The sequence below is a fragment of the Melospiza georgiana genome, chromosome 34 (genome assembly GCF_028018845.1).
Source record: "Melospiza georgiana isolate bMelGeo1 chromosome 34, bMelGeo1.pri, whole genome shotgun sequence".
Lineage (NCBI taxonomy): Eukaryota > Metazoa > Chordata > Aves > Passeriformes > Passerellidae > Melospiza > Melospiza georgiana.
The window spans coordinates 506444-532317 of NC_080463.1; the positions used below are offsets into that span (position 1 = coordinate 506444).

The 25874-nt window shown below is 53.7% G+C and overlaps 1 protein-coding gene and 1 long non-coding RNA gene across 3 annotated transcripts in view; both read left to right on the plus strand.

Annotated features, from left to right (window-relative positions):
- LOC131095372 (zinc finger protein 850-like) overlaps positions 1–25874 on the plus strand; it is a 503603-nt gene that overhangs the window by 7409 nt on the left and 470320 nt on the right. The window lies entirely within an intron of this gene.
- LOC131095379 (uncharacterized) lies at positions 11918–14098 on the plus strand. Of its 2 annotated transcripts, none has more exons than XR_009115866.1 (3): positions 11918–11990; positions 12975–13071; positions 14044–14098. It is a non-coding gene; the product is annotated as an uncharacterized LOC131095379 (long non-coding RNA). The 2 variants fall into 2 exon arrangements; XR_009115867.1 differs by lacking the exon at positions 14044–14098 and adding an exon at positions 13871–13897.

The window sequence follows — 25874 nt, forward strand, 5'->3', positions numbered from 1 at the left end:
CAGGGAAATTCTTCACTTGTAGAACATAAAATGCTATCATATCACTAAAACAATCTTACAACATAAGAAAATGCTTAAACAATGCAAAGAAATTCATTGCTTCAACTCCAAACAGCTGAGTTACAGGAGAAAGTCCATCGACTGAAGATGTTCCTCTTTGACATTTCTGAAAGTCCCTTTGGGTCCTGAAACAGGCTTGCAGAATCCTGAAACAACAAATTGCTGAAGAAAAATCATCAATAATTATCAAAAATCCATTGACAGTTATCAAACAATTTTGAGAAAAAATTTTTAATGCCTTGGCCACACTCCTTTATTGAACTACTTGTAATTTTTGGCTCTTCAATGCTTTTGAGGTGCTACTAGCTCTTTCAACTTTTTTTTTTTTTTTTTTTTTTTCCAGAAAGAGCAGCAGCAGCAGAGAGGAGCCTGAGAGGCCCTGAGTGGGCCCTGGCCCACGTGGAAGGATCAAGAACCCCAGACCTGTCCCACAGAACAGTGGTCCAGGTCCTGATGGGGGAAGCAAAGCCTCCAAACCCAGCAGCCGGCCGGGCGGTGGCCCTGGCCCAGGGAACCGAGCCAAACAGCCCAGGCCCGGTCTGCGAGGCGGGCTCTGTGTTGTCACAGCCCAGCACCACACTGCCAGTGCAATGGCAGAACAAGTGACCAAACGCTTCCTTCCCCCCAAAATCACTGATGCATGTTGGTAGTGAGGGGACAGAAGCTGTCCTGAGAATCTCCATCTCGGGTCTGGGAATGTTTGTTCCCCATAGAAAACAAGCGATGATGGCTTTCTGCCATTCCCTCTGCCTCTGCAATGCAAATGCACAAGGTGTTCCCCCCATCTGCCTCCCAGTACCACCCCCACCCCCTCTGGGCTGGGGACCAAAGGCAGAACTTTCAGGACCCCCCTCCCCCTTGCGGCTGGGGCGCATGAGGGACGGCAGGGAGATTCACACCCCCCAAGGGCAAACAACCGACCAAACACTCCCCAACCCGCCAAGAACACTGAGCTTGAAAGAAGGCAGCCGGGCTGCACCCGCACTCAGCTGTTGAGCCATGCCTCCTCCACGGAAGGAGAGGCCAGCCGCTGAAACCGCTGTTGCAAGGGCAAACGGCATGGGACGGTCTGAGCTCAGATATGCTGCCAGTTCCCGGGCAGCCTCTGATGCAGACATGGAGGACGGAGTCCCTGAAGGCGGCAGAACTGCTGGGGTGGCTGGTGGGGGGGCGAGGCCAGAGAGAGTGCAGTCACAGCAGGCGGGGGGGGTGACGGCGGCAGCACTGGGTCGCTGGTCTCAACTGACACCTCCGGCATCGGCGCTGAGGGTGAAAGCAGGACCACCGCGAGCGGGGCTACAGGGACCCACATGGGGTCGGCTCTTGGTGCATCCACAGGCGGTGCAGCCTCGGACTCACGCTGGCGGCAACCGCCATTGTCACTGAGTGCATCGCCTGGCAACACCGGCGCAGCTGCGGGAAGCGGCGGAAGCGGTGCCTGATCGCTGTTGCCTTGCAACACCGGTGCAGCCGCGGGAAGCGGTGTTTCTGAGCTCGCAAGCCCAGGCGGGGCCGCTGCACCCACAGGCTCTGCAGGAGGGACGGCCGCGGGAGAGGCCACGTGGGGAAGCGCCCGCACCTGTGGGGAGGGTTGGGGAAGCCCCACAAACTCGGGAGGCGGGACCTCGGGCACCGATGCCACCCCAGGTCTGAGCGATGCGGGGTCCAAGAGGCCGGACGGGGCGATGCCTGCAGAGCTTCCAGGGGCGGCTCAGCCCACTGAAACCCCCTCTGAGAGCAACGGAGGAGGGAAAAAGTGGCTCCATCTGAGCATGCTCCGAAAATGCAGGGGAAAAACTTCTTTGGCTGCGGGCAAGACTTCACCCCTCTGCTGCGAGCCAGGGAGGCTGGGAAGCAGCAGATCATCTCCCCCAAAAGGAACTTCTCCCATGAGAATTCGGGGGAATAGGGCTTGCCTCCTGCAGTCAGCAATCCAGGGAAAGGCAGGCGCTCTCTCTTTCAAAACCGGAAAGAGTGCCCTGAACACTGGATAAATGCGGGGGTACCCGAATCCAAGGTTCAAAATGGCTTGGAAAATGGGTTCCATGCATTCCCATACGAACGTATCAAGGGCAAAGAGCACATTCGTGAAAAACCCAAAGAACTTTGCCCATTGAAAAAGCTCATAGAAATGTCGCTCCAATGTCAGGGTCTGTCCTAGTAGACAGATGACCTGATGGTTCGTAGGAATGATCTCAGAGTGCAAAAACCAACACGGTACAAGAGGGTTTGCAGTGATAATCAAATCAAATGCAGTTTTATTGAAATAACCACAGCAAAAATGCAATAGAGGGATTAAGGCAGAGGAAAAGATAGAGAAAGAGAGAAAGAGGAGGGGAGAGGGGATATAGCTACCAACGCAGAGACGAAGTCCTTTGGTGCAGTCCAGCCGAGGGTCCGCCTGCTACGCTGGTGAGATCTCAAAGGCTCTAGCTAACTCAGAGGATTTTATTACTGAAAATTGTGAGGGGGGGGGAACAGATACAATAGGGAACAGATGTAACAGGTAGTCCATGTTCTCAGCAGTAAGTGAGAGCCATTGTTTTCTTTCTCCAGTGGTCACAATCTGCAGGCAAACATCTCGCTTTGGTCACTTGCCTCCCCCACACACCTTCCCCGGGCTGGGGGTTTCAGCTCCAGAGCTGCCCGCGGCTCCTGGCCGGGCCCGGTCCCGGGGAGGCGGCGCCCGAGCGGGGCCTGGGGGACACCGGGGAACACGAGGGGGCCCTGGAGGAGCTCTGCGACCTCTGCGAGAGCCTGGACAATGCCAATGGTGAGGTTAAAGGTCATTGGGGTCACTCTGGGGTCATTCAGGGGTCATTCAGGGTCTGGGATGGGCAGTCAGGGTCACTGGGGTCATTGAGAGGTGATTTGGGTCACTCAGGGTCACTGGGGTCACTCAGTGGTCACTCTGGGGTCACTCAGGGGTCATTTTGGTCACTCAGGGGTCATTTTGGTCACTCAGGGGTCACTCAGGGGTCATTGGGGTCACTCAGTGGTCACTCAGGGGTCACTCTGGGGTCACTCTGGGGTCATTTTGGTCACTCAGGGTCACTCAGGGGTCATTGGGGTCACTCATAGCTGGTTTGGGGATGGATTTTGTGCCATTTTTTCCCCATTTACCCCACGTTTTCCTGTTTTAACCCTGTTTTTTCCCATTTCTGTCCCATTTCTCCCCAGAATTCTGCTCTTTAGGGGGCCTGGAGGTGGTCCTGGACCTGCTGGGTCACCGCTGGCCCCCTCTCTGTGCCGGGGGTGCCAGGGGCTGAGTTTGGGGCCATTTGGGCCATTTGAACCCCGTTTTCTCCCACTTTCACCCATTTTAACCCATAATTTCCCATTTAAACCCAAAGTTTCCATTTTTCTCCCCAGAATTCTGCTCTTTAGGGGGCCTGGAGGTGGTCCTGGGTCTCCTGGGTCACCGCTGGCCCCTCTGAGCCAGTGCCGCTGGGCTGGGGCTGAGTTTGGGGCCATTTGAAGCCCATTTTTTCCCATTTTAACCCAAATTCTCGGTGTTTCTCCCCAGAATTCTGCTCTTTAGGGGGCCTGGAGGTTGTCCTGGACCTGCTGGGTCACCACTGGCCCCCTCTCCGCGCCAGGGCCGCGCGGCTCCTGGGCTCGTGTGCCCAGAACCTTCCGGCAGCGCAGGGCCAGGCGCTGGCGCTGGGGGCTCTGCCCGCCCTGCTGGGGGCGCTCCGGGGGAACCCTGACCCGCGCATGGCCCCGGCCACGCTCTTCGCCGTCTCCTGTGAGTCTGGGGAGAATTTGGGCATTTTGGGGTTTTTTTGGGATCTTTTAGGGATTTGGGGATTTTTTTCGGATTTTTTCAGGTTTTTTTGCCTTTTTTGTGATATTTTTGTGAATTTTTGTGACTTTTTTGTGATTTTTTGTGTATTTTTGGGGTTTTTTAGGGGAGGATTTTAAGGGGTTTTTTTTGGGGGGAGTTTTAAAGATTTTTTGGGGGATTTTTAAAGGGGTTTTTTTGGGTATTTTGGAATCTTTTAGGCATTTTTTTAGGGAATTTTTCTGATTTTTTAGGGTTTTTCTGGGATTTTTAAATTTTTTTTCTGATTTTTTGGCATTTTTTAGGGTTGTTTCAGGTTTTCTTGTGAATTTTTTGTGATTTCTTATGTGTTTTTTTGAGATTTTTTGGGGGATCTTTTTCATTTTTTAGGGACTTTTTTATTATTCTTTAGGGATTTTAGGAAGATTTATTTGGGATTTTGGGGGGACTTTTTAGGGATTTTTTAGGGATTTTTTGAGATTTTGGGGGATTTTTAGGGGATTTTGGGATTTTTTTGAGGGGAGATTTTTGTAAGGAATTTTTTGGGAGACTTTTTTAGATTTTTTTTTTTTTTTTTAGTTTTTGGATTTTTTAGGGATTTTTGGGGGATTTTGGGTTTTTTGGGGGGAAATTTTAGGGGATTTTTGGGGCATTTTTTGAGGTTTTTTGGGATGTTTTTGGGGGGAGGTTTGGGAAGTTTTTTGGGGCTTTTGGGGTGGTTTTTTGTCAATTTTGGTGCTATTTTTCCCGGTTTTGGCTGTTTTAACGCCGTTTTTTCTCCTCCCCAGGCCTGGTGTGGGCCCAGCCCGAGGGTTTGCAGCAGCTCGAGGCCCTGGGGGGGCTGGAGGTGCTGGGGGGAGCCCTGCAGAGCCCCTGTTGCCTTTTGGATCAAGGCAGGCGACCTGGTTCTGAGGTACAGCTCGACAGCCCTCTCTCTAGGGCCGTTTGGGCCAATGACATACGCAGACACCAATGTGGTGGACGGTCAAAAGGCGTTTATTACTTCTTCTCATGGGGTCTTATAGTCTTAGGGGTCTCTGCGTCAAAAAGGGGTTTGTCCTTCTTACCTATGGTTAGTAGGGGATGGAAAAGTACTGGGTAAGGGATGGAAAGTTACTGGCTTCAGTGGGGCAACATTCCTATTGTTAGTCGGACCACATTCCTATGTTAATTTCTTATCTATGAGTACCTGAGGGTCTTATCTATGGGGAACCGAGGGTCCTGGCTTCCCGTGACATCGCGAAATCTTCCGCAGCGCCTCTTCCCTAGCTACCACATCTCCCCCTCCCTTTTCACAAATGAATGAGGTAGTCGTGTACATAGATACTGAATTGAGGTATAAAGTTGTGACTTGACAAGGGAAAGGGATTTTGGGAAACCTGAGTAAGCTTTTGCCAGACAAGTTTTGAAAATCTTGTGACTGTCAGTGTTCTTTGGTTGAATTCCCTGGTTGAATTCACAGCAGTTGTCGTCGCCCTATGAACAGGATGTTGGTCCGTTCCAGGCGGCTCTGAACGAATGAGACCAGCTTGTTCAGCAGGCATGGTCCGAAGGTGACTGTTAGAAACAGCATCGCCAATGGACCTATCAGGACAGAAATCAGAGTGGTTAGCCAAGGTGATTGATTGAACCAGGACTCGTACCAGCTCTGTTGGGCCTCCCTGTCTTTCTGCCTCTGGGCCAGTCTGTTCCAGAGTTCTGCCATGGAGTCTCTCACGACTCCCGTGTGGTCTGCATAGAAACCCTTTCAAGGCGGCACACAGGCCCCCTTGCTGCATGAACAGGAGGTCCAGGCCTCGCCTGTTCTGCAAGACCGCTTCGGAGAGTGAGGAGACCGACTTCTCTAGATAGGAGATGGACTTCTCGATCCTCTGCAGGTCCTCGTCAATCGTTGCCTGCAGTTGGGACAGTCCTTGATGCTGTGTCGCTAGGGCTGAGACACCCGTGGCCGTTCCTGCTGCTCCCAGGCCGAGCAGCATTGCGATAGTTATACCTGTCATTATTTCTCTTTTGTGGATCCAGCTGGGTCCCTCAAGAAGATGGTACATCTCTTCGTCTGAGTGGTACAAGACCCTAGGAACAATCAGAACTTGGACACAGAAGTCGTTAGAGTCATTGAATTTGGGAAGGAACACACAAGGACTCACTCCGGATTGCTGGCAAACCCACATCCCCGATGCGGATGGGACTGCCCACTTATTGTTTTTCCTGTTCAGCCTGCCAATTTTGGTGCAGATGTTACCTCCCCGCTTAGCTAGGGTTGAATTGCCAAAGCATCTGCCTCGGCCTGTGACTTGACTCAGGGTGATTCCTTTGCGAGGGGTGTCCCATCTGCACTGGTGAGGGGCGTCGGCTGTGGAATAACTGAAGGGAGTGTCTAAAGTGACTCCCTCGTAAAAGGGGGGTTTGACATCGTAACAAAGCCAGCAGGATTCGGTTAGGTTAGGGTTGGATTCATTCAGGGATACAAAGGTAGCCTCTAACATACAAAGGATTGGGTCTGCATCTGACTCGGTTAAGCGACTCATCTGAAAGGTTTCCACTTGACCGGTCGGGACATTGGTGACCCCTGTGGATAAGGTTTTGGGGTAGGTTATGTTTCTCCCTTTCGGCACACTTTTAATCACTTTGTTGGGTCCGACTGCTCGGGGTGCTGACGGCTGGAACCTGATAATTTGCACGTTCACCCTCTCTTTTGACCCTTGAAGGACTACTGTCCACGTTCTGCCTGTGGCCCAGCTAGGGTGATCTGGCTGCAAGACCATCATGTTGTAATCAGTGCATGCCCGAAAGTTAGGGATTTTAATTTGGTTTCGATGGGAGTTTTCGCGAAAGAAGACGGGTATTTTGCAGCCGATGGGTGCCCAGGTGAACTGTAAGAATTTGTCTGGTTCTTGTGGGTCCCACCCAGGCCCCGACGGTCTGGCATCTGTAACTATGGTTTCGCAGCCCCAGTGCCCACAATATCCCCACCCTGGGTGAATGCAGTAGCTTTTCCCAGGGTTTGAAGCTGGGCGCCAGTAGGATAGGTACGAGTGTTTGGCGTGTAGGGAATAGGGGTTTGCCCTAGGCTGTCCTGGAAACAGATCGGTGATGCGGAGCACGAAGGATGGGGTGTTCGGTGTGGTGATTTCTCTGAGTGCTCTGCCACTACCAAGGTGTCGCATGACCCACCTGAAGGGCCGATGGGGGTAGTGATCTGGGCTGGCTTGCCCTCTGGTGACAAGCCCCAACAGCAAAATCACACAGAAACACCCTTGGTGCTTGGGTCTCACCCGTGCGGGTCTCTCGGATGCTGCCTGACGGCTTGGTGGTCTGTCACTTTCGTCTGGAACCGGGATGTACGCGTCACGAGGACATCCCATGAGCAGGTCCTGTAAACAAAGACTCACAATTCTCGTCAGTCTCATTCTGCTCGCTATGAAGGTCCGGTTTAATTGACTTAAGTGGACACCACCTGATTTTGCCGTCCTTTTTGACAGCTGCGTACCCTCTCCCTGTGAGCATCAGCCTCCAACCCTGTTCCCACTCGCCTAGCTCGTTTCTGATTACCACCTGTGGGCCCTCTTCTAGCGCTCGAGTGGCCCAGTGTTTTTGGACGGGACTGTTTGTTTCATCTCCCCTAGGGAATTGATTCAGTGCCAGCAAAGCAGTTGCCAGCATACGTGCCTGATCTCCTGGGGGAATGGCATTGGCAAAGCCCTCTGCTTTTGCCAATACTTCTATCTTGGTTTTCAGGGTCTGGTTTGCTCTCTCAACTATGGCCTGCCCGGTACTGTTGTGTGGGATGCCTTGCACTAACGTGATGCCCCATTTCGCAGCGAATTCCTGTACTTGTTTAGAGATGAAATTGGAGCCATTGTCCGTTTTGATCTGCTTGGGGATACCAAGCCAAGCCATGGCTGTCAGCCAGTGCTGAATTGTGGTTTTGGAGTTGGTTTTGGGGTGCTGTGTGGCTATGATCGTCCCGCTATAAGTGTCTACTGTCACTGCAAGCCATGCTCGGGGCTTCATCAGTTCGCACCAGGTGAAGTCTGACTGCCAGATTTCTGAGGGCTTGAGACCTCTCGGGTTGACTCCGTAGGTCCAAAGGGGTGACTTCTGGCAGTAAGGGCAAGTGGCTACCACATGTTTCGCGTCCGCCGTCGGGATTCCGCATCTCTTCGCCAGTGCTTTGACTCCGATGTGGAGCGACTCGTGCAGTTGACGAGCTCTTTGCAGGGTCCAAACGCCTTTTGCTGCGGCGTCCGCTTTATCGTTGCCGGTCTGGAAGTAGCCTTTGACTGGGTCATGGCTGTTGATGTGGATGACTGACACGGTGCCCTGTCGTGAGGAAAGCGCTTCTTCCAGCATTAGGGCTGCTGCTGATGTCGACACTCCTGGTCCTGCCATGGCTAGGCAGAGCCTTGCCACGAATATAGAGTCCATTACGATGTTGAGGTGTTCGTCTTGGAAGAGTCCGCACGCCAAAACCACTGCTGCTGCCTCCAGCTGTTGCACTGACAGTGTGGGGTCACACGCTTTGACGCAGTGCCATTGCTCTCCTGCCTGCCACACTGCTGCTGCAGTTGAAGTCGTGGAGGAAGCGTCTGTGAAGACCATTGGTCCCGGCTGCGGTCTGTCCTTGACCTTCGGTGGCACGTCCATGTCGACTACGGTCAGCAGCTTTGTCCAGGGTGGTCTGGAGGAGTAGGAGATTTCTCCTCTGAAGCCGGAGAGAGCAAGGGCCAGGTACTCTGATATTGTGGCTGACTCCGAGGTCGGCTGCTTGCGAAACGGAAGGTGGATGCTTGTCGGCTCTGTCCCTAGGTGTTTCAAGGCGAGTCTCCTGCCTTTCATGATGAGACTGGCAATGCATTCGATTCCTGGGGAAAATGCACGAGCGGGTCTTCCAAGGACCACCCATTGGATTGGTCGGGCCTTTTCAGCAGGTCCTTGGGCCAGTGCTCCCACTCCCCCCTTCGGTGTAAAGTGGACGTACAGGTCCAGTGGCATGGCTGGGTTCCACCTGGCAAGTGTGCCAGTGGACATCTGGTTTTCGATGAGGTCGAGGGAGCTCGTTGCCTGCGGCGTCAGTTCCTTGGGTTCCCAGGGGTTCTTTCTTTTCAGGAGGTCGTACAGAGGGTCCATGACCTCGGGGGGAATCAGGACAATGTTGCGAAGCCACTGCAGCGATCCCACCAGGCGTTGCACGTCGTGGAGCGTCTTGACGTCTCGGTTGACTTTCATCTCGGGGGGTGTCACGTAGGAGCTTGTGATTCCTACTCCCAGGAAGGTCACGCAGGGTCCTCTCTTGATCTTTGCGCTCGCGATCTCGAAGCCGTTGGCCTGAAGGGTCTCCGTGATTGTGGTCACCAGGTCATCTACTTGGCTTGTTGATGGTGCTGCAACCAGGATGTCGTCCATGTACTGGATGATGGTTGCGGTGGGATTGGAGTGTCGGACCGGCGTCAGTGCTTTGTCCACGGTGATCTGGCATATGGTCGGGCTGTCGACTAGGCCTTGTGGAAACACTCTCCATTGGAAGCGAAGGTTGGGCCGCTCGCCGTTCCGAAACGCCACGGAAAAGGCAAATCGTTCTCTGTCCTCAGGGTGCAGGGGTATTGAAAAGAAGCAGTCCTTGATATCCAGTACTGCGCATGGCTGCCCTGTGGGGATGGCTGAGTTCGTGGGTAGCAGCGTCTGGACCAGACCCAGGGGTCGGATTGTCTTGTTCACCTCTCTCAGGTCGTGGACGAGACGATAGCCTTGTCCGGACCTCTTGGGGATCACGAATACAGGGGTGTTCCATGGGCTGGTGGAGGGTTCTATGTGACCCTTTTGCAGTTCGCGGTCGACCAGTTCCAGCAAGGCTGCCATTCGAGGCTCTGTCAGGGGCCACTGCTCAACCCATACAGGGTCTGATGATTTCCAAGTCAATTTGATTGGCAGCGGAGGGTCTACGGCAGTGGCCTTCAGGATAGGTTTGTAATCCGAAATCCGAGCATGGAAAGGACGTCCCGTTTCCCCGGGGCCGGGATGCTTGGAGTGAGGGTGCTGCCAGGGAAAGCTGTGCCGGCTGGGGACAGCTCGCTGAGTTGTTGCCCTTCCTCGGAAGCCTGGACTAACGCGGTCGTCCTGCCATTCCTGCTTAAATAAAGTCCGCCCCGCCCCATCAAAAAGCATGCGGCTTATTTGCATAATATCAAAAGTGAGCAGATCGTTATTGCTAGAAAGGTCATCCTCAAGAGTGGGTACTACAGCTGAGTTGATCCCTATTTCTGAAATCGCTTTGGCTTCTTTTGGGTTAACCGGGGTATATGCCCTTTGTTGGTTCCCCCGCACTCCGGCAAACCCCCCCGGGAAAGCGTGCATGGAGGCTGCCGGTGCCCGGTCCCCACAGGCTGCTTTCATTTTTCCCCAATCGGTGAGTTTGTGTTGCGATTGTTTCCCGATATTGTTTAAATCTTTATTCGGTTTCGCTCGAAACCGCATTAATTCTGCTCTCTCGGTTTCCGAGTCCCAGCCGGGCTCGGTCGGCTCTTCCGAGCTGTCTGAGCAGCTGTTACTTGACTCTGAGCCGGAACCTGACTGCCGGTACACTTCCGGCGCTCCGTGCCGTTTTGTGCGGCTTCGACCTCGCTCCTCCCTTCGGGGGTGGTGCTGCTCCCTCCCCCTGGGGTCCCCCCGCCTCCTGCCGGGGGAGGTCCTTACCCTACAAGGACCTAATTTTAATAGAGCGCTCTGGTTGTTCTTACGCTCCTCCGCGGGGGCCGCCCCGTCTCCCCGCTCGCCCGCGCATGCGTTGTTAAGCAGGCTGACTCCGTTTCCGCCCCCCGCCTCCTCCCTTCCGCCCTTGCCATGTGGTTCGGCGCCATTTTTAAACGCACATGGCGGGGGCGAGTTTTTACCGATCCCAGCGGGGTCCGACAATCCGGCCTCGTTCCGCGCCTCCTCCGCGAGTCCCTGCCAGAAGCATCGCGCACGCTGCTCTGCTTCTTGCGACGGACTGGCGGCCGGCGGGGAAGAGACGGATAGAGAAACCGCGGCTTTTTCGGACGGTTCCATGGGGGGGGCTAGGACCCGGCGGGCTCCGCGGGAAGGTCGGGGGGTCCCCTGGGGGTTCCGAGGGGTCTCCTGGGGGCTCTGGGGGGTCTGGGCTCGGCTCGGGAAGGGGTGGAACGCGCCCGGCCCCCGAGTATTCCCGCCTTCAATCCGATTGCTCTCAGAGGCGGTCTGCGTCGCGGCCCCCACCCCCGGCTTTGGTGTAGCTAATAAACGTGTACACGCGGCTTTCCGCGTCTCCTGTTCTTCTAACGTCTTGCATAGGGCCTTTTCTACTTTCCCCCACGCTGTCAGGTTTTTACCACTGCCTGCGGACTTAGAGTCCTCTGCTGAGGCAGCAGTGCACTTCTCCCGCGCTTCCCAATATAATATATTTACCGGACGTTCGATCGTCCCCAGCTCTAGGAGCCTTGCAATAGCAAGAGTAGAGTTCCTGAGCTCACCTTTAATTCCCCATTGCTCATGAGCCTGACTTACGACCTTCGCTGTGGATTCCATTGTCCAAGCTGGTCCGGGAGGCGTCCCCCCCCGCTGCGGTCAGTCCTGCTGCCGCAGCCGCCGTCCTCTTTCCAGGAGTGTTCCCGTTTCCCGGGCGCAAGCCGCTGTCCAGGGTTCCGGCACCAAATGTTGCCTTTTGGATCAAGGCAGGCGACCTGGTTCTGAGGTACAGCTCGACAGCCCTCTCTCTAGGGCCGTTCGGGCCAATGACATACGCAGACACCAATGTGGTGGACGGTCAAAAGGCGTTTATTACTTCTTCTCATGGGGTCTTATAGTCTTAGGGGTCTCTACATCAAAAACGGGTTTGTCCTTCTTACCTATGGTTAGTAGGGGATGGAAAAGTACTGGGTAAGGGATGGAAAGTTACTGGCTTCAGTGGGGCAACATTCCTATTGTTAGTCGGACCACATTCCTATGTTAATTTCTTATCTATGAGTACCTGAGGGTCTTATCTATGGGGAACCGAAGGTCCTAGCTTCCCGTGACATCGCGAAATCTTCCGCAGCGCCTCTTCCCTAGCTACCACAAGCCCCCACCCCCCCGAGGGCCCGCGCCGCCTTCCTGCTGCACTGCCTGCTCAGGGAGCACCCCCGCCTCAAAGGTCAGCCCAAAACCGCCCAGATTCACCCCAAAAACTGCGCTGGGACCCCCTCGGTAACACCCCGGCAGGGAAACCCCAAAAATCCCCGAAATTCCCACAAAAATCCCCCCAAAATCGCGCAGATTCACCCCAAAAAATGCCCTGGGACCCCCTCAGTAACACCCCGGCAGGGAAACCCCAAAAATCCCCCCAAAATCACCCAGATTCACCCCAAAAAATGCCCTGGGATCCCCTCAGTACCAGCACAGTAGTGAGACCCCCAAAATCCCTGAAATTCCCACAAAAAATCCTCCCAAAATCACTCAGATTCACCCCAAAAACTGCCCTGGGACCCCCTCGGTAACACCCCGGCAGGGAAACCCCAAAAATCCCCGAAATAACCCCAAAGTTCCCGCAAAAATCCCCCCAGAATCGCCCAGATTCACCCCAAAAAATGCCCTGGGATCCCCTCAGTACCAGCACAGCAGTGAGACCCCAAAAATACCCACAATAACCCCAAAATCCCCCCCAGAAAACCCCAAATTCACCCCAAAAAATGCCATGGAATGCCCTCGGTACCAGCCCAGCAGTGAGAGCCCCAAAAACCCCCAAATTCACCCCAAAGCCAGCCCCAAAAGCCCAAAACTCACCCGAAAACCAGCCCTGGAATCCCCTTAGCACCAGCCCAGCAGGGAAACCCCAAAGATCCCATAAATTCCCAAAAAAATCATCCCAAATTTTACCCCAAAATCCCCCAAAATGGCCCCAAAATCCCCGAATTTCACTCCAATTCCCCAGAACTTCCCAATTTTCCCGTTTTTCACCCCAATTTTCCCACAGCCCCCTGGTGCAGCAGGGCCCGGTGCCGGAGGGTTCCCCACATTTCACCCCAATTTTCCCGGGCTTCACCCCAAAGCCCCCTTAATTTCCCCCCAATCTCCCCAGATTTCCCCCCAGTTTCCAGGATTTGCCCAATTTTCCCGTTTTTCACCCCAATTTCCGCAGCCCCCCTGGTGCAGCAGGGCCTGGTGCCTCGGGCGGCGGCGCTGCTGCGCTTCGAGCACGACGGGGTCCACGAGCACGGCCTGGGGGTCCTCTGCAGGTAAAAGGGGGGGAGAGACCCCTCCCCAAATTAACAAAAACCCTAAAAACCCCAAACCCAAAAAACGGAAATTTGGGGGAAAAACCCGGAGAAAATAAAAAAATTCTGAAGAAAAATATCAAAAATGGAGGGGAAACACTCAGGAAAGGGGAGCAGATAGGGGCAGTAAAGGAGGGCGGAGACCCCTCTCCTAATTACCAAAAACCATAAAAATCAGAAAATCCCAAAGAAACTGAAATTTGGGGAAAAAAATCCCAAAATCCTGGAGAAAAAGCATCAAAATTTGGGGGGAAAATACAAAAAAATTCTGGGGAAAAACATCAAAATTTAGGGGGAAAAAAGGGGAGGGGGTGGGGACCCCTCCCCAAATTAACAAAAACCCCAAAAATCCAAAAAATCCAATAAAAAACCCCAAAATTCAGGGGGAAATCCCGAAATTTTGGGGGTCTTGGGATGGTTTGGGGAGGTTTTGGGTGAATTTTGGGCAATTTCTGGGGGATTTTTGGTGGTTTATTGGGTGGGTTTTGGGGCAGATTTTGGGAAATTTTCAGGTGATTTTTGGGCATTTTGGGGGGATTTTTGGGTGATTTTTTTGGGTCATTTTTGGGTGTTTTTTGGGGCAGATTTTTGGGGGAGTTTTGGGTGATTTTGGAGGGAATTTTGGGGAAGGTTTTGAGGGGATTTTGGGGTGATTTTTGGGCTGTTTTGGGTGATTTTTGGGGCAGTTTTTTGGGGGATTTTTGGGTTATTTTGTACTATAAATACTGAATTTTCCCAAAATCACTGTTTTTCACCCGAGCCTGGCGTCGGGCTGCCGCGAGGGGCTCCACAAGCGCCGGGACCCCATTTTGGGGGAGTTTTGGGGGATTTTTGGGCTGTTTTGGGTGATTTTGGGGCAGTTTTTTGGGTGGTTTTGGGTGAATTTGAACTATAAATACTGAATTTTCCCAAAATCACCATTTTTCACCCCAGCCTGCCCTCAGGCTGCTCCGAGGGGCTGCGGGAGTGCCGGGACCCCGTTTTGGGGGAGTTTTGGGGGATTTTTGGGCTGTTTTGGGTGATTTTTGGGTGGTTTTTTTTGGGGTTTGGGGTGAATTTGAACTAAAAATACTGAATTTTCTTAAAATTGAGGAAAATTCAGAGATGAGGGAAAATTCGGACAGACTCTCACACTGGCTCAGTGCCTTTCTGTGTCCCAAGTATGGGGCTCTTCCTTTTTGCTCTGGGATGCAAAACCTTTCCACTGCTTCCATGTGACTGAACTCTCAAGGTCCCTGATGTGAAATGTTTTAACACAGCTCCTGCTACAGCAGACAAGTTTGGATTTACAAATGTGAAAGGAGAGCTTTTCTTTTGGAATTTAAAACCCTGCTAAGTTTGCTGGAAAAAAAGAAGAATAGGATTGAAACATCTGCAGAAATGTGCTTGATTTTATAAAATGGGGTTGGCCCTGCCCTTTCTCCTATGACCTGAGAAAAGTGAGCAGAAACGTGTGTTTCCCTTGTAGATAAAGTGTCACTGCTGAAAGAGTTCAGCTACCAATGGAATCACCTGAGTGGCCAAGCCCTGCTGGATGTCACCGAGCGTATCACAGGTTTGGCCTCCCCTTCTGAGCCCAGAGCTCTTCCCAGGGAGCATTTACAGGGAATGCCTGTGAGCAGACAGCAGAGCAGCTCCTCCAAACCAGGAGGTGCTGAGCGTGTCCCTGCTGCCCCACAGCCAAGGCAGGTGGGTTTGGCAGGTTTTCCCTGGCTGCTGCAGAGCTGGGCAGCACCTGAGATGGGGGCGGCGCTCGGCCTGGGGCTGAGCTCTCACTGGGGCATCTCAGAACCACCTCCAGCAAAGGGAGGGCTAAAAATGCCCCAGCTGGCTCCTCTCTGGGGAGCTCAGGAACATCTGTGATCTTTAAGGGGAAATGGTGGCAAATGGTCTTTCAGGGCATCAGTTTGTTTTGTCCTCACAGAATTCTTGTTTTTCTCTTGGAAAGTTTTGAGGCTGAACCGTGCAGAGCCTGGGGGTCACAGCTTAGGCCAGAACTCAACAGATGTATCAGAGGCACAGGTTTAGTGCAAGGCAGCCTCTGGGGCACAGGGACAGAAGCAGAGTGCTGAGGCTCCCTGCCTGTGCTGTCACAGTGGCCTTGGACTGAGCCTTTCAGGGTGTGCAAACAGTGTCTGCCTGTGTCAGCGCTGTCCAAAATGCTACAAATGCAGCTGATAATTGATTCCTCAGAGGAGCTTGCTGTGTCAGCAAGAGCCAAAGAATGGAAAAAGGATAATCTCAATATATAGCAGAGAAAATGATAGATAGCCTTGCTTCAACTGGGGCTAAATCCACTGCTAATTATGCCAACATCTTGAAATGCAAGGTTTAATACACTTTGTGTCTTCATTAGGAATCTCAAAAGGGCATGTTCAGTGATTGGGAATGTCAAAGGCCCTTAAAGAGCATTTGAATAAAGTAGATCTCCAGCAATAGGGAATTAAGTTTAGCAGTTCTTTTGATCTCTTTTTCAAATAAAGGAATTAACCATAAATTAGGACTACTTTAGAAAAAGCAGATGTTCTCTCTGAGATTTAGTAGGAACAGACAGCTGTTCCTCACGTTCAGTAGTCACCGATGTCTTTAATTGCATTTAAATTCAAATTCATTCCCATTTTAAAATGGGTACCATAACCCTTTCCTGCTTAGCAGAATTGGTTTTGGGTACTTGCAGGAGCTCTTTCAATGTTGATGACTGCTGGTGGAATAACAGCGTAGAGAAAATGAAGTCTCTTCCGCCACTGAATATTAAATTGCTGCTGAATAACATTTTGTCTGATCAGAAAATAAGAATGGTCTCCAGAGCATTTCAGGTTTTCATCTCTTAGCCAAATCTGCCAAGCAAGGATCATGTTGGTAGTAAACATTTGTCTATGTTTGATACAGTTCAGTTAAGAAAATGGGCAGAGACATTTCAGAGACAATATGAAAAAACACTCGTGTTTTGGTTACATTTCAGTCCCCTGTGTAGCATTTTTCTTTCTCTATGCCCCTATCTGAGTGGACATTATAGGAAAAAATGCCATTAACATTGGGAGGGGAAATGGCATTAAAATGTGGAGATGCCCAAATGCCAAGGCAATGGGGTCTGGGTAATTCTCTAGAGATGCCCTGAGGTTTGAAACAGCTCTTTGTTGGAAGCCCCTAAAGCATTCTGCCAAAGACCCCAGCTGGTCACTGATGTTTCTCATCCAGCTGTCAGGCAGCAGCCATCTCTGGTGGGCTGGAGTTTTGAGGTGTGTTCTAATCCTGCCCTTTGCTGTGTGCTGCTGAGAACAGGGAAGAGCCAGATTAGGCATCTGGCACTTGACATCAAAGTTACAAAAATGGAATCATCCCTTTTATTAGAAATCTCTCCATTTCCTCTCTATGGTGCATTTCCAAATCTTCAGTGTGGGTTTAGACAACTTCTTAATGGAAATCAAAGGCAATTGGACATTTCATTCATTGTTCATGCAGAAAGAGATTGTGAAGTAATTTAGTAAAGGTAGGAAGTCTGCCGCAGGGACAAGGCTCTGGTTGGAGCAATTAGTGCTGAGGCGTGGGTGGTTCTGTTTCCAGGATGCTCAGCTGCTTTGCCCGTTTCTGGACCAAGGGGCTCTGGGTGCTGTTTTGCTGCTCTTGGCCAGAGAGGCTGGCAAGAAGCAGAAGCAGAGGCAGATCCTTGTTTGCAGTGAGGCTGGTGGGTAAGGAGCTGTGTCTCTGTCCCGGCAGTGCTTGTGCAGGGCGTTCATGCCAGGAGCCCTGAAGTCGTCCAGCGCGACGCCCTGCCCGTGCTCTGGTCCTGCCTGGGTGTGGAGGATTTTGTTAACAGTTGGTTAGATGAGAAAGGCCATGTTGACATAATGCCGCTGGTTAAGCTTGAAAGGGAAGTCAGCAGTCAGTGACCAATGATAGGCAAGGACATGATGCCCTTGCCACAACATGAGGATAGGGAAGAGAGATTCTTGCTGAAAATATGCAGAAAGTATCAAAAGAATAACCACAAAAATGCACAAGTAGGCGTAGTTGCTGGTATGTAACTAACCAATCCTGAGCTCAGCTTTTGCAATATGTATGAAGCTTATTATGAACTGTATTTAACCCGCTGTATTGATCAATAAATCGGACCTGCGATGAACCAATTGGTGTCCGGGTCTCCTTCCATCGACACAGGAGGGTGCATGTGCAGCTGAGCCATTCCTGGGGAGCACAGGGCTCTGGGCTCCCTGCTGTCCCAGGGCAGCCCAGAGGCCAGGCTGGGCCTGTGCCAGCTCTGGGCAAGTGGCTCAGGGTTTGCCCTGGCCTGCCTCAGTGTCTGCCAGCAGGAGCATGTTTCCCTGCGCAGCTGTTTACACATCTCCAGGAAATGTGTCCCATGAAATATGGAGCTTCAGATGCTTTAGGTTTGCATGGTGGCCTCTGTTAAACTTTGCCTCTCTGTTAAACTTTGTGTCTCCATATTGCAGATCTAGCTGGTTACAGTCCTACCGAGAAGTTTTCTCCGGACACTTCCGATGTTCCCTCACCCACAAAGTCCTCGCCTCCCATCCAGAAGAGCTCTCTTTCCTCCAAGCTCAGGAAGAAGCTGCCGCCTGTGTGAAGAGTGTTTGAAGAATAGGATTGATGTGTTAGGCTCTATAGTTACAGCTGTACATATGTTCTGATCTTTAGATGTAGTTTTGAATTAATGTCTTTTGATTCTGTCTTTAAGTTTTGATGACATATTTTTAATCGTATATATTTTATTTTGATGATGAAAAACAAAAATAAATAAATAACATTTAAATAAATCAGGAGGAGAATGTGAGACCATGACCTGCTAGCCTAGAGATTATGGGAGTGCAGCTCATTCAGTGTGCCAGTGTCTCACCACATCCTTTCCTCATTGGGCCTCTCCTCTTCCTCTTTGGCCATGGTTTCTTTGTGTCATTTGTGCTGCTGTTTTCAACTTGTCATTGTAACAGGGCCACACATTGACATGTTTGGGGGACAATGGATCCAAAAGATCCTGTCTAGTCAAAAGTTTTCTACCTAGGTGTGTTCTGTGCTCACCAACGCCCTGAGCAAAGAAACCAAGAGAAGTGTGCCCAAATCCCAAAGCTTTGCTCCTTTGCAATCTCCCACAGATCTGGCTCACAGGTGTCTTCAATCACAATTCCATAGGTAAGACGAGGTCATGGATTTCACTGGGAAATGATGCACTGCTTTGGCAATCACCTGTACGTATATTTACCCGGGACAGCACTCCAGCTGTGTTGTTTGCACCTTGTTTGCAGAAGGATGAGTGCACTGGGAGGCCAATAACAAGTGACAAGGGCTCCTCAAATCTGCGCTGCAGCCTGGCTGCCATTCAGCCCAGAGCTAGGGGATCATTTGTTCCCATGGACCAGTGCTTGCCAGTGGAATGAATTCCTGCACAGCTGGAAGAAGCAATTCTGGATTCAGCTCCAGCTCTTGGTGGGCTGCATGATCATTGACAATGCTGCCCTTCCAGAAATTATTCTGCAGTTTCCTTTCATAGTCATTTGAAGCTTTGAAACTTCACATTTCAATTTGCTTTGCCTTAGGGAAAAACACTTCTGGGCCCAGTGCAAACTGTAACCTTTTGGCAGCCAAGTCCTCATGGTTGCCAGCTTCTGATGTTACAGAATGTCACCTGGCTGAATGAGTTTGCTTCGCTCTGGGTCTAGTCCTGGCCTAGTAAAACAGTTGGTAGCTCTATACCTTCCTTTCTCTTCCTCCCTCTTTTTCCTTATTTTTCCCTTTTCCCCCAGTTCCTCCTCAATGCATTTTGCTGTGGTTATTCAATACAGGTACATTTGTTTTGGTTATAGCAGCAACTCCCTGTACCGTGTCGGTGTTTTTTGCACTCTGAGATCAACCCCCAAGCTACCACAAAAACCGTTTGTAAGGACGGATCGTGACACTTGTATACATACTATAGAAACCTTCTATCAAACCTTAAAAATTCTCTACAAATTCATTTCCAACATTACTGGGCCTGGCACCGCCCAGCTCTGGTGTTTGCTGCCACCACCAGTGCCCAGATCTGGAAATTCCCTTGTTCTGGCAGAGCCAAGTCCAGCAATTTTCTGGTAAAGAAAGCCAAAATCTGGCAATTTCTGCTGCCGGCACCGGCAATGCCAAGATCTGGTGTTTGCTGCCACTGCCCGTACCCCAGTCTGGACATTTCTTATTCCAACACAGCCCGAGTGCAGCAATTTTTTGGAAAAAGAAGACAAAAGGCAGCAATTTCCTGGTGCCAAGACTGTCACCACCCAGACCTGGTGTTTGATGGCACCGCCCATGCCCAGATCTGGACATTTCCCTGTGCCGCCACAGCCCAAGTGCAGCAATTTGCTGGCAAAGAAAGCAAAACCAGGCAAATACCTGGTGCCTACACTACTCCGATCTTGTGTTTGCTGGCACCGTCAGTGCCCAGATCCAGAATTTTTCAAATGCCTGCACAGCATAATTCCAGCAATTTCCTGGAACAGTAAGTTAATATTTGGCAATTTCTCAGTGCCAGCACAACCCAAATGCAGCAATTTTCTGGCAAAGAAAGCCAGAACCCAGCAGCTTCCCCGTGCTGCCACCAGCACCACCCAGATCTGGTGTTTGCTGCACATGTGCCCAGATCTGGAAATTTCCCAGTGCTGGGAAATTGCCCAAGTGCAGCAATTTGCTGGCACAGAAAGCCAAAACCCGCCAACTTTCTGCTACTGGCTCTGGCACCGACCACATCTTGTGTTTGCTGCCCCAGTACCCAGATTTGGAAAATACCTGGTGCCAGCACAGCCCAAGTCCAGTGATTTGCTGGCACAGAAAGCCATAATTTTGAAATTTGCACGTTCTGGCTCCAGCACCATCCAGCTCTGGTGTTTGCTGGGACTGCCAGTGCCCAGATTTGGAAATTTCCCAATGCCTTCCCAGCCTAGGTCTAGCAATTTGGTTTTAGCTAGCTTAGGCAGAGAAGTTCCTCGGACTGTGACTTTCCTTTTTCTTGAAATTGTTTAAACTTTCTCTGGACTGAAAACCCAGAAAACCAACGGCAGCAGCTCACACCTGTGGCCCCCCGAGATCTGGGACACTGCATTCCAGCACCAGAGGGACTCAGGAGAGACCGAGTGAGCCAACTACAACCCACAAAAAGGACTTTCTGAATTGGCCATCTCTTCAGCATTGTCCGAGGTTTGATTTAATATTATTCATTTTTCATGCTTGTGAATAGATTACTTGTGAAATAAACTGGGGTTTTTTCACTTTTCTCAAGGGAAGTCTTTTCCTGAACTACTAGGGGGAGAGGCCGCTTGAACTTGCTTTCTAGGCGGACTCCTTTTGGAGGTTTCCTCCCAAAATTTGCCCTAAGCCAGCACAAACAGTCATAATGAAAATTTCACCAGTGGCATAATTTCCTGATGGAAAATCTTGTGACTGAAGCTCGACCTTGCTCTCCATGAGAGATTCTTGGGAAGAGCAGACAGGAGAAGATTCCTGGAAAACTGAAACAGCTTTCCAGAAGGGAAATGAAAATGAAACAAACAATCCAAGATGTTTTCCTCTATTAATTTCTATGCTCCCCTTTTCCATGTTGCACTACTTCTCCATCCCAGTAATTCCAGATGCATAGCACCTGTAAGATCTGTGACTTAGTGATTTTTAGGCACTCTAAAATACCATGAGCCACACAGAGTTTTCCTTCCCCTGTTTTTACTGGAAAGCAACACTGGAGATGTAAATGCAGTGCTTGGGTCAGGTAGGAATCCTACCCCAAGGGAAGGCGGCCCGACAGTGTTTGCCCCTCAGCAAAGACAATGCCCAGCAGCAAGCGAGGGGATCGCTGTGCCAGAGTGCAGGAGTCAGGGCTCTGCATCCGGGCTCAGCACTGCAAAGTTCCCGTGTTTGGACAGACGGAGGGGCTGTCCCCGGGGCGCGCGGGGCTCGAACGTGGGGCTCGTGGGGCGAGCGGGGAACGGACACGGGGACGAACGGCCCTGGTGCCTCAGTTGCAGCGGCGGCAGCGGCAGCGGCGGCAGCAGCAGCGGCAGCAGCAGCAGCGGCGGCAGCAGCAGCGGAAGAAGCAGCAAAACCAGATTCGTTTTCTCTCTTTCTTTCTCTTATTCTGTTTCTTTCTCTTTCTCTCCCTTTCCCTCTGTCGGGCACCATTCTCTCGGGGTCCCTTGCCCGGCGTCCCTACCCTCTCCCCGCCTCCCTCTCCCCTGCCGGGCCGGGCCATGCCCCCGGCCCGCCCCCGGCCCCGGGCGGGGCTGCCCCGTGCCCGGCCCCGGCCGTCCCGCCGCGGTCTCGCCTCCGCCCGGCTCTGGCCGTGCTGGCGGTGGCGCTGCCGGGCGGGCATCAGTGCCTGGGGCGGGGGCGGCACCGCCGCCCTTCGGCTCCGCCTGGCCCGAGCCCGGCCCCGGCCCCGAGGCAGGCTCCAGTCCCGGCCCCGGTCCCGGCCCCGGCTCCTCCCGGGGCCAGCGGAGCACACAGGCGGCGCGGCCGCTCCCGCCGCCTCCGCTGCGGCTTCCCCGGCCCGAGCTCCGCCGCTCGGCAGCGCGGCCGCCGGCCCCGAGCCTCCCGTGCCGCGTTCCGAAGATGGAACGCCGGGGCATGGCCGGCCCGGGGCGGGTGAGGGGCGCTCGGGGGCCGTTGCTGGCCCCGGGCCGAGCGCTGACCGCCGCGTCCCGCCCGCAGGGACGGCGCAGGAGGCCCTGCAGGAGCGGCACCGGCTGGGCTCGCTGCTGGGGCGCGCTCCAGGCACAGCCATGGAGCAGAGACCCCCGAGAGTGCCCAAGCTGGCCTGGGTGGAGGAGGAGGAGGAAGAAGGCCCTGGAGCTGCCCCAGTAGAGGAGACTGAAGAGGTGGTGCCGTTCCAACCACCGCAGGAGGGTGAGTGGCAGGGCTGGAGCCTGCAGCCAGCTTGGCCCCATCCCATCCCATCCCATCCCATCCCATCCCATCCCATCCCATCCCATCCTATCCCATCCCCTGGGGAAATGCCCATGGACAGGACGGAAGAGGGGCCTGGCAGACACCCCGCAGTGGCCGTGCTCCATCCCCTGGAGCATCCCGGGGCTGTCCCTGCCTGGGGAGCGCAGGGCTGGGCTGTGCTCTCCAGCCTCTCCCGCAGCCCCTCAGCTCTGGCTGCGCTTGCTCTTTGCCAGATGCAGCCCTGGAGTGCACACAAGAGCAGGAGTCCAGCCGTGGCCGTTTCCGCTGTACAGGGCAGGTACCTGCAGCCCCCCCGACCTGGGCCTGCTGTCCCTGCTCAGCCCAGCACTGTGTGTGGAGCACTCCATGCAACATCCCCGGCTTCTTGCCCTTCTGCTACAGATGGCTGGCAAATTCATGAAGAGGATTCAAGAGGAAGAGACCAGCGTCATGGGCACTGTGGTCAGAGCATACCCTCCCATCTTCAAAACCAAGAGCAGTGCTGCCCTGCTGGATATGCTTGTGGAGGAGGGTCCTTCCAGTCCAAAGCAAGTAAGCAGCCTGTGGCCTGGCATCCATCCTCCCAGCAATTGCTTGGCCTCCTAAACCACGCTTGCTGCTCACTGTAAGCCTTGAGGCCATGGCAGTGTGATGGCAAGGGAAGCACTTCTCTGGGGCAGCTGGGCACATGACTCCCTCTGGCAGCTTTCCAAGTCTCCTCTCCCTTCTCCAGGTGCCTGCCATTGTCAGGTACATCCACCAGTGGCTTGTGGCCAGTGAGTTTCCTGAGTACAACCTGCACAGGCCCCTTCTGGATCTGACAGAGGCACAGCCCGCTGATGTGGTGATGGCTCTCCTGCGTGTGGCCCCATCATGTGACAGGTACAGGGCCCATGTGCCCACAAGGCTCAGGGCTCAGCAGCCCATCACCCTGTACAGCCTGTCCCAGTGGTCTGACACACAGAGAATTCCAGGGCCCTCTGGCTCCCCCCTTTGCCAGCCCCCAGCATGCTGCCATAGTCCCTCCCTGCTTCTCAGGGGCCAGTCCCCACGGGCTGGGCTGCCTGCGTGCTGAGGGCCAGTGGGCAGAGGCAGAGCTGGCAGTCAGCTCAGTTCCCCACTGCAGCCCAGGCCATAGTGCTGTGTCTGAGACCCCCCTGAGACAGAGCTCTAACCCCACAGAGCTGCTTTGACCATGTGGAAGAGCATCATGTGCTCGCCCCGGACTGCAGAGCCAGTGCAGCTGATACTCCTGGATGTGCTGGGGAGCTGGCCAGAGCACAGCACGTGCACCTCTGATGGGGACAGAACGGGTGTCTTTGGCCTGACTGTGAGTTTCTGCAACTGGCCTTTGCTGGCCCCAAGGCCGGCCGCCTCTCCAGCAGCTCTCCATCCTCCTTCCCCCACTGCATCTCCCTGCCTCTGGCGCTGGCCTGAAACCTGGCCCAGGGGCAGCTTCAGGCCCACCAGGCCCCGTGCTCCCCCTGCCAAGGTCTCTCCAGGCCTCTCCCTGCCACACTTGGGCCCTGCCACAGGGACACCTCGGCACTGAGTGCTGTCTCGGGGGGCTTTGTCCTTTGCAGGCAACTGTGGTGATGTGGAAGATCCTCCAGGTACCCTGTGTCCCACGTGTAGTGAGGCTGTATTTCCCTCGCCTATTTGTGCATCTGCTCTTCCAAGCGTTCTTCAGCACAGAAGAGATGGCAGAGGAGGTGGATACCTTCTGGAAGGGATGCCAGGAAGAGCACGGCCTTGCCACCAGCCCCAACAGGTGCTCCATCCCACTCCTCCTGTCCCTGCCACGTCCCTGGGCAGGAGCCAGTGTTCCCAGCATGACCTGGGCTTTGCTGTGCACGCAGGTTTGCAGTGCAGACCCTGAAGTCCCTGCTCTGCCGAATGCAGCACGAGGATGTGGTGGTGGCAATGGAAGGCAAGCGTGGCTGGGACACGCTGCTGTGTGCAGACACCCACCACTATGCCGTGGGTCTGCTGGCCAGGTGAGACCCTCTTCTCCCCACTGCCTCTGACATTTGTGCTCTGTGCCCAGGGAGCACCACACGGTCCCCGAGGTCGTGGGCCAGAGGGCCTTGTCACTGAGGGATGGCCAAGCAGATTGGAAAAGGCTGGGAGAAGAGTGTGCCCACCAGGAGCTGCCTCCCAAATAGCCCAGGGCCCCTTGCAGGATGCTGGGGAAAGACCAGACCTGTGTGTGTAAGTCCTGGCAGAGGTTGGTCCCCCTGTCCCACAGTCTTGGTTACTTTATCTCCTGCCAGGAAGATGTGCTGTGTCTCCATCCCCTTGTGTTCCCGGATCGCTCGCTACCTGCTCCGGCTGCTCAGAACACAGGAGCCACGCTGGGAGCTGCCCGCCCTGGCGTTCCTTGTGGAGGTGAGCCTGATGGCCAGCGCTGCCTGGCTGAGCTGCCTCCCAGCTCTCTGCCCTCTCGGAGCTGCAGCTGCCTGGCACGGTGCCCGCGGCCTGTGCTGCTGCCTGGGCCCAGCCCTGTGCGGCTCCGGGCTCCTGACAGCCGGGTCCCTGTCACTGCCCTGTGCCTTTCAGGTCCTCAAGTGGCTGGACTTAAGTGAACGCGGCGTTAACAGAGTCCTGCAAATTTTGTCAAGGCAGCTGCAGAGTGAATGCAGGGAGAGGCATCGCCTGGCGCTCAGGGCCCTTCTCAAGCTCACTGATGATCCCTGCATGGTGAGAAGGGGTCAGCAGCTGAGGCTGAGCTGGGGAATGTGGTCACTTGGGCTTGGCAGGGCTTTGGGTGCTGGGGCAGCTGCTCCCAGCTCTCCTGCCTCCTGGTTCAGCTGCCCAAGTGCTTTAGGACAGGCCTTTGGCCTCCAGGCCCTGCGGCAGCAGGATGGCATTTCATAAACTTGTGTTCTGCACAGACCAAAAACATGCAGAGCCTGACTGAAAGTCTTGTGGAGCTCCTGTGGGATGGAGAGATAGTTATCATGACAGTCATGCTACTCAACTCTATCATCTTGGACAGTGACAGGCTGCTGCCCGGCCCCATCACACTGCAGCTCCTTGAGGCGCTGCTGCCACTCTTTGACCATGTAAGGCTCACTGCTCCCAGCCACAGCCACTGGGTGCTGCCCAGACACTTTATGCCCTGTGGATTTACAGGCTTGCGCCAAGCTGAGCTCCGTGCAGCCAATGCTGAGGTCTTTTTTTCTTCCTTTCATACAGGACAATAGCCAGGTGCAGGTGATCTCCATACTGCTCTTCCAAACATTGGTGACTCATCCAGAGGAAAAGGCAAAAAAGGACCTGAAGACACCCCTGCGCAAGAGCCTGCTGCCACTGTTCTTCCACTGCCATGATGAGAATCAGCGTGTGGCAGAGGTGAGGACTCGTGGGCTGCTGCTGTCCCCCTGGCAGGGGACTCAGCTGCCTCCTGCCCTGTGCCTGCTGGACTGCAGCCTCCTCAAGGCCTTGGCACAGGGACGCGGGTGCTGTGTCCTGCACAGTGGAGCCATGTCCATGTCTCTACTGCTCTCCAGGCTTCTCAGGAAACGCTGCTTTGTGTGGCTGAGTTCCTGAAGAGGAGGGATCTTGAAAGACTGCTGAAGAACAAGAAGGTGTGGAAGTTCGCTGAGTTCCTGGTAAGGAGGGCCTGCAAGCCCCAGCCTCAGCCTGGAGAAGGCCCCTGAGGGAGGTGCTCTCAGGGGTGTGCGGGGCTGGCAGCTGTGCCCGCAGCTGCACCCAGAGGCCCCGCGGGCTCTTCTCCAGGCTCCCGTGGGCCTGAGTCGGGTGCCCATGGAGCCCCGGCCCGGCGGGGCTGCAGGGCGGCACCGCGGCTCCCCGGGCAGCAGCCGGCCCTCTGCCCCTTCCCCTCG